The sequence below is a fragment of the Octopus bimaculoides genome, chromosome 17, assembly GCF_001194135.2.
Source record: "Octopus bimaculoides isolate UCB-OBI-ISO-001 chromosome 17, ASM119413v2, whole genome shotgun sequence".
Classification (NCBI taxonomy): Eukaryota; Metazoa; Mollusca; class Cephalopoda; order Octopoda; family Octopodidae; genus Octopus; species Octopus bimaculoides.
In genome coordinates this window covers 3,659,141-3,667,037 of record NC_068997.1, presented here as the reverse complement: position 1 = coordinate 3,667,037, position 7,897 = coordinate 3,659,141, and the positions used below count along the sequence as shown (strand labels likewise).

The 7,897-nt window shown below is 37.3% G+C and overlaps 1 long non-coding RNA gene across 1 annotated transcript; it reads right to left on the bottom strand.

The window, feature by feature from the left end:
• Window positions 1-3,832: 3,832 nt before the first annotated feature.
• On the bottom strand, window positions 3,833-7,897 carry LOC128249686 (uncharacterized). Its single transcript, XR_008265802.1, has 4 exons — window positions 7,874-7,897; window positions 6,175-6,238; window positions 4,249-4,280; window positions 3,833-3,873 (listed from the first exon to the last, which is right to left on the bottom strand). It is a non-coding gene; the product is annotated as an uncharacterized LOC128249686 (long non-coding RNA).

Here is a 7,897-nt window from a genome sequence, read left to right as displayed (position 1 = left end):
ATATATATATATATATATATATATATACACATATATAATAACATACATGCGTACACACCACACACACACCTGCACACACACTCACATACACACACATACACATACATATTAATACTGTGCCCGCTGTGTCCCTACATAAAACAAAAAATAACAATTGAAGTACCCAAAAGATCACAAACAAAATAGACGTCATGGCAGATCTCGTCTACTGGGGTCGACTCGAGAAGCTGAAGTCTTTTTCCTTCCAACACTGCTGAGAGTGCTATGTCATTTGTATATATTTGTAGAAGATATCCTAAGAGTATTTTTCAAATGTTGATGCCATGAAATTTAAAATACACCCAAGGCTTGCAACCCGTGCCATCCTTCCTCTGCAAAAATCATGCTCACATCACATCACAACACTAAGAAAGAAGTGTTTCACCTCAGCTGATCGTGTTCTCGTTAGTATCATGCCAAGACACATAAAGGGAAATAAAGATATCATAACATTCAAACAGTTCCTGGATGAATAGATACTTCCAACAAATTACAGATAAACCACGTACAACTGAATATATTTGTGCAAAGAATAACGCTTTACCCGAATTGAGCTATGGTGCCTAAAGAGTGATTGTAATATGAAACATCATTAAAAGTCATTTCCACAATGTGCTATTAAGTTAGTCGTGGCCTGGGCCAAATCTAACCGATACTTATTTAAGTATTTAAGTATGTATATATAAAGGATGTTCATAAATTAGCTTTACAACTTCCACATTTTCTTGTATCCATTAAAGTTGAGATATATCAATCTATATCTTTGCATGTAAAGTAAATATGATTAAAGCATTTATTTGCTTGCTTTTGCTTTCCAAATAAACCCTTAATTTTCTTCTTTGTTTGAAGTTTCATATTTTAATGATAATATATGGACATCCTGTATATACATATATACATGCATATAGCATAGTAGAGTTGTCGAAAATATACGTAAACAACGGCCTCTGGTAAAATTAACAATATGATACAAACGATATGCTACATTCACCCAAATTACAAATAAACCAGCATTTAACATTAACGACATTTAAGATTAATTAATCTGAGTTAATTGCTGTTTTATAGTATGTTTTATAGACACAATACACCATAAAATGTTCTGCGGACATTCTGAGATTTCACAGGTGTAGCGTAAATGGAACTTTATGAGTCAATAAGGCAGCCTGAGATTATTTAGACTAATTAAATTGACTTTATTGTATATTTAAACAATAAAACGCCATATTTTAGAATTTTTCTAGATAATCCAGCATGTTGTTTTTAACTTCTTTCTGTTTTGTATCGCATGTCGTTGCCTATGTACATATTCGAAATTTATTCTCACCTATATATATATACATATATATATACATATATTATTTTTAAATCGTTTTGGTCATTAGACCGCGGCCAAGCTGGGGCATCTTGAAGAAGTTTAATCCAACGAATATATCCCAGAACTTTTATCCTTTTTTTAGACTGGTACTAATTCTATGGTCGCTTTTTTTTTTGCCAAACCGCTAGGTTACGTGGAGGTAAACACACTAACACCGGTTGTCAAGCGGTGAAGGAAAGCAAACACAGACACAAATCCACACACACACACAAACACAAACACATACAAATGCACACAAATATATAAAATGTGCTTCCTTAAGTTTCTGTCTACCAAATCCAAATCCATCCACAAGGCTTTGATCGGTCCAGAGGGACACACAGCGGAGAACCTTATAGTAGGGATGCAAATTTCTTACCACAATGCTACGCCTTTGCCTACACACACACACACACACACACACACACACACACACACATATATATATATATAGATATATATATATATGTACACACACACACACACACACAGAGAAAGAGAGAGAGAGAGTGGGAGAGAAAAAGAGAGTTGGATAGATAAATATATATATATACATATATTTAGACACACTCATATGTACATACATACCGACATAGACACATACATATATGTAAGCATGTATACGTGCAAGCATGCATTATGTGTCATCTGAAATCATTCTCACCTTTGTTAGTGCTGTTTCTAAGTATACTTTGCCGAAAAGGTGTTAGTGGACTGGAGCTCGTCTAGAATCAGATACACATCCCCATTTTTGAATGAATTTGAATTTTCGAATTCCTTTTCCTTCTCAATCTTGATAAGAATTGTTGTTAACACGAAATAGATTTACTTCATATTAAGGAAGGAATTTTAAAATGATTAAAAATCATTTTTTCTTCTGTGCACTGAATTATTTGAGCCGCACTTAAGACTTGTTTCATCATAAAAAATAGCATATACTATAGTGAAGGCGCATGGCTCAGTGGTTACGATCGTGAGGTTGCGAGTTCGATTCCCGGACCGGGCTGCGTGTTGTATTCTTGAGCAAGACACTTTATTTCACGTTACTACAGTTTACTCAGCTGTAGAAATGAGTTGCGACGTCACTGGTGCCAAGTTGTATCGACCCCTTTGCCTTTCCATTGGATAACATCAGTGGTGTGGAGAGGGGAGGCTGGTATGCATGGGTGACTGCTGGCCTTCCATAAATAACCTTGCTCGGACTTGTGCCTCGGAGGGTAACTTTCTAAGCGCAATCCCATGGTCATTCATGACCAAAGGGGTCTCACCTCTCACCTCACCTCACTATAGTTAACAACTTACACTTTTGTGGTCGCTTCTGTCTTTCTTCTTTACACCACTGGGTCAATCAACGACCTATAGTGATTTTCATAAGATACACATTGTATTTTGGGTAGATTCATGGGACAATACGCTGGTAATTTCGTGGGATATTACAGAGGTGTTTTTGTAGGTCACTACAGAAGTAGTTTCGCGAGACAATATACAGGTTGTTTTGTGAGACACTTCACATGTGTTTTCGGATTTGTGAAGGTGCAAACCTGATATCTTTGGGATTTGAATTTAGATGACTGAGAACCGCCGGAACGATTATCGCAAGCCATTTTATTGACCGCTTTGCCAATTTGCCGTCTTGTATGATATCATTATAACTCGCAGTCAGTATTATGGTTTCAATATCAATAAATAACACAACCTCTTGATATGAAAATTGTTACCATAGAAATATAATTTATCGATGTTGAAAATTGAATTAACTAAATAGAATTGTCCTGGGACTATATATATCGGGGGGTTCTTTGCTGCATTCGTTTGAGTGTTAGTTTTACAAAATACAATCTTATTGGCTGTATCCAGTTAGGAGAAAGTGAGAGAGAGAGAAAGAGAGAGAGAGAGAGAGAAAGAGAGAGAGAGAGAGAGAGAGATAGAGAGAGAGAGAGAGAGAGAGAGAGAGAGAGAGAGAGAGAGAGAGAGAGAGCGACAGAGAAGGAGAGAGAGAGAGAAGAGGGAAATAAAAACTGGTACATTTTTATTGACCCCGGACGAAGGAAGATCGAACCTGACATCGATGGCATTTGAGCTCATACAGCCAAAATAAATACCCCTACACATTTTGTGAGTCTCTGACAGCTTTGCCAGTCCACCACATTAGTAAACATTTATCTGGTGCTATGCAAAAGAGCAGGCCATACCACTTTTAGTAATTGGTATAGAGACGTGAAGTTCAACAGGCTTCAAATAGGTAAATAATTTTGTTATCGTTATCGTTTGAAACTAGGTTTATTGTAATCTAGCAGATCTGAAACTAAAGTTAGAAGGAATAAAGTAGAAGATAGATTGAACTTACGTGTCTAGGTCAGTTCTTTGATAATTGTTTCGATATGAATAATGTCTTCGATAATACCAGAGTCCTCCCAGAACGATTGCTATTACTGTGGCCAATGATAACAACACCGACAGCACTACTGTCACAGTATCTGAAATATAACGAATCGGATTTCAACGGATTTCGGAAATACTTGCAGACACAGCATCGTGCCTGCTCTTGGTTGTAGTCGGAAGAAATCGACTCAGTATAAAACTAGTTTCTATATGTTTTATGGGTTTTACTCCAATGAGTTATGCTGGTAATTTTTTTCTTGCGTGTCAGGTTAAGTTCCCGTTGAATTTGCGCTTATTCGTAAAATATTTTTATATTGACCGACCAAAGGAAGAATTTATGCAAATTTCAAAGTTGGGTAATTATTCGAACTATTAAAAGTGTGCCTTATTTGGAATTCCTTCAAAGGTAATGAACATATTTAGTCTGAGGCTAATCATAGAATGAATAAGAATATATTTATTTCACTTACTGGAGCCGCTGGGGACGTTTTCGGTTGTATTCCTACAAAGAAGAACGTGTTATAATTAATAATGGTTTCTAATATAGGTACAACGCCAGCTAGGTTGAGAGAGGGGATTAATTGATATCATTCACCTCAGACCTGGACTGGTGCTTTATTTTATCGATCCGGGGAAATTACAGGCAAAGTTAATCCCGAAGCAACGCAAGGACTTGTGTATTTACTTATACGGTAACGATATACATGGCACTCGCCACCGTCAGTTTAAATGAGTTATTTCTCATCAAACGTACCAAATTATAAATTATTTGGATGTGGAACCCAAATCTACAGAGTGAAGGAAAAAACGGAAAGAGCTAACTATCGGATACACAATATCATTGAAATATGCGTGGTCTTACCCGATAGCAAGTTTTCAACTGCGGAAAGTTTTGTGTCGAGAACAATGACGTCTATCGGGTGTTATAAAAATACAGTGAGGGGGCGTGGCTTAGTGGTTAGGGTATTCGGTTCGCGATCCTACGATCATGAGCTCGATTCCCGGCGGAGCGTTGTGCCCGTGATCAAGACACTTTATTTTACGGTGCTCCAGTCCACTCGTCTGGTAAAAATGAGTAGTTTCTGTATTTCAGAGGGCCAGCCCTGTCACATTCTGTGCCACGCTGAATCCCCCTGAGAATTACGTTAAGGATGCACGTGTCTGTGGAGTGTTCAGCCACATGTACATGCTGTTACGTTGATCGGATCAACTGGAACTCTCATCGTCGTAACCGACGGAATGCTAGTTGTTGTACAAAGACACATACTTTTGTGTCCATCTGGAAGAAAAAAAACCTACTCAAACTGCTTAACTGCTCGACATGGAAATGCTTCTCTCATTGCTACTTAGACAAGTAGAGACAAAGTGTAGCTTTGGCTAATGAGGTCATAACAAAACTAAAACATGTTGTGCTTTGTCTCCTGCACTTTCTGAAGTGATTAAAATATTACCAGCCGTTGAGTAATATTGTTTTCTTTCCGTATTCAATGATTAATTCTGTTATTTTTCATCTCTAACTCACGTATTACATATTACTTATGTAGCTAAATGTCTCAATCTTTAAATGCCAGTTTCACAAGTGGATGTAACGTCTGCTGACATAGAGATACAACGACAATGTTAACTTCATATATGACATCTGAGAGGATATTGAGTTTCTGTTTGGAATAAAATGGATGTAAGTGTGGCGGTGTGCTTAAGACATTCAACTCGTAACAACATGATTTCAAGTTCAATCTGAATACACTGCATCTTGTACAAGTGATATCTACGCAGTCTCAAGTGCTGTGAGTGAAGATTGAATAGACTCAAACGATATGGCATACGTCAGAGCTACATTTAGAGTCTGTGATAGATAGAGTAAAACCCTTACTTTGTTTTACAGTATGGCTATCGGGTAATACTCTGTTGCATTCCCGAACTCATTCTCCCGTTTTGCGGGTGCAACGCCACTCGTCTCAAGTCTGGTGTTATAATATATCTCTGTGTCCTATTTGTCTCGGAAGTGAAATGTCTGTATGTATCTTTACGAAAAGGTGCTGAAAAGTTCATAGCTTGAGGTAAAAGAAAATACAGGAGGATCAGTTAATTATGATTTTATTCAACATATTCCATTCCGAGATTCACATACTTATTGCATCGGTCCTCAGTTTTTCTGAGCCCTGTAAGATAAATCTGAAGTTTGGGCCTCCAGCCAGGCCTTTCGTGACTCCCTTAAAGCCAGGAACTTTTCAGCATCCCTCCTATATACATAAGTACATATGCGTGTGTGTATATGTATGTATGCATGTATGCATGTATGCATGCATGCATGTATGTATGTATGCATGTATGTATGTATGTGTGTATGTATGTATGTATGTAGCTATATAAGTATGTATATATTTTTCACAAACCTGCATAGGAATCCATCTTTTATTTGTATACAAGTGTAGCTTCCACAGAAACAAAAGACAACGGCTGATATGAATTTAAATAAAAAATAAAGTGATTTAATATTCATCAAATTGAATACGGTGAGCGTTTGGATATTAAGAACAAATAATTTTGATAGCTACATAGAGGCATATGGCTCATGTACAATATAAAATTGTTGGAATTAGGGAGAAGTTTAAATTCACATAAATACAACTATACATACAATTATACATACATGCATACGTATATAAATGCATGCATACACACACACACACACACACACACACACACACACACATAAACACACACACACATATATATATATATATATATATATAGATATATATGTATATATATACACATACATACATACGCAAGGAAGCACATAAGTGCGAAGCAAGGTGGAAAAATGTACTCGAAGGCTGTAGACAGAGTAATATGCGTAACAAACTGTTACTCAGAGTTTCACAATACCGTTCGCCGGAGAGTTGTATGATCATACGTATGTTCACAAATGTCCGACGAAGGCTAATGTGAAACTCTGAGTAACAGTCTGTGAAATTATTTCAGGTTTAATAAAAAGTATATACCTAATGGTTAGGCACTTGCACTCACGATCCCTAGATGGTGGGTTCGATTTACTGATTGGGTGGCGTGTTTTGCTCGTCAGCAAAACACTTCATTACACGTTGCTCCCTGTTTCGGTCAGCGGGGAATGTTGACCTGCTCGCCTAACTAGTTGAGTGGCGTCATTTGAAGGCTAAGACAATGCAAAAATGCATTGTGATCAATGATGCGTAACAACATCTGATAATATGGTCGGTCGGACATTGCTGGCGATTTTTTCTTCCTCCGTTTTCCCCTTCTGTGGACTTTCCTTGTTTCCGAAGAAGAGCTCCGCTCGAAACGTCATATTCTCTCTCTTTCCTTTCCCGAGCGTCTAGTAACACAATCTGTATCACGTCCTCACGTTGTTGTTTTTTGTTGTTGTTTTTTTGTCTTTTTCCTTTTTTGAACTATATATATATATATATATATATATATATATGGATCAAAACAGTTTGATTTAAACTTCTTGGTACTCTGTGTTTCAAGCGTATCGCTAGTCGTTGGCCATTGAGTTTGAATGAAAGTTCGATGGAAGAAAGTTAATGTTTGCTACTAGATGTTAGCCAGCGATTGGTCAAGAAAGGTCATGTGGTGTCGCAGTTTGATTATGATATTGCAGCGACAGCAATTGCAGGAAAAATACCACATGGTGGACACGAAATCGTCCAAGACATCGGTCGCGTGGTTGGGGGCAAGTAGGAAGGGCCGGTAGATGTACAAGTATTTATGTATATATGTGTGTATCTATATGCCTTTATATCTGCGTGTATGTACTCACACGAATCTGCATGTGTGCGCAGATCTACATTCGCACCATCTCGCGCGCACACTCACAGACACACTCACAGACACACACATACAAACACACATACATACATACAAACGCACACGCACACACATGTCTACATATATATATATATATATATACTATAAATACATACATATACAGAAAAAGGGGCTAGATTCGATATACAATTGACAACATGGGCGCACGCAGTAAGTGAATAAAAGTGCAGAAGAATATAGGAATCACAGAATGAAAATTTTGAACACTGAGGTATTGCTTACAAGTGATATTTTTGTAATGAATAT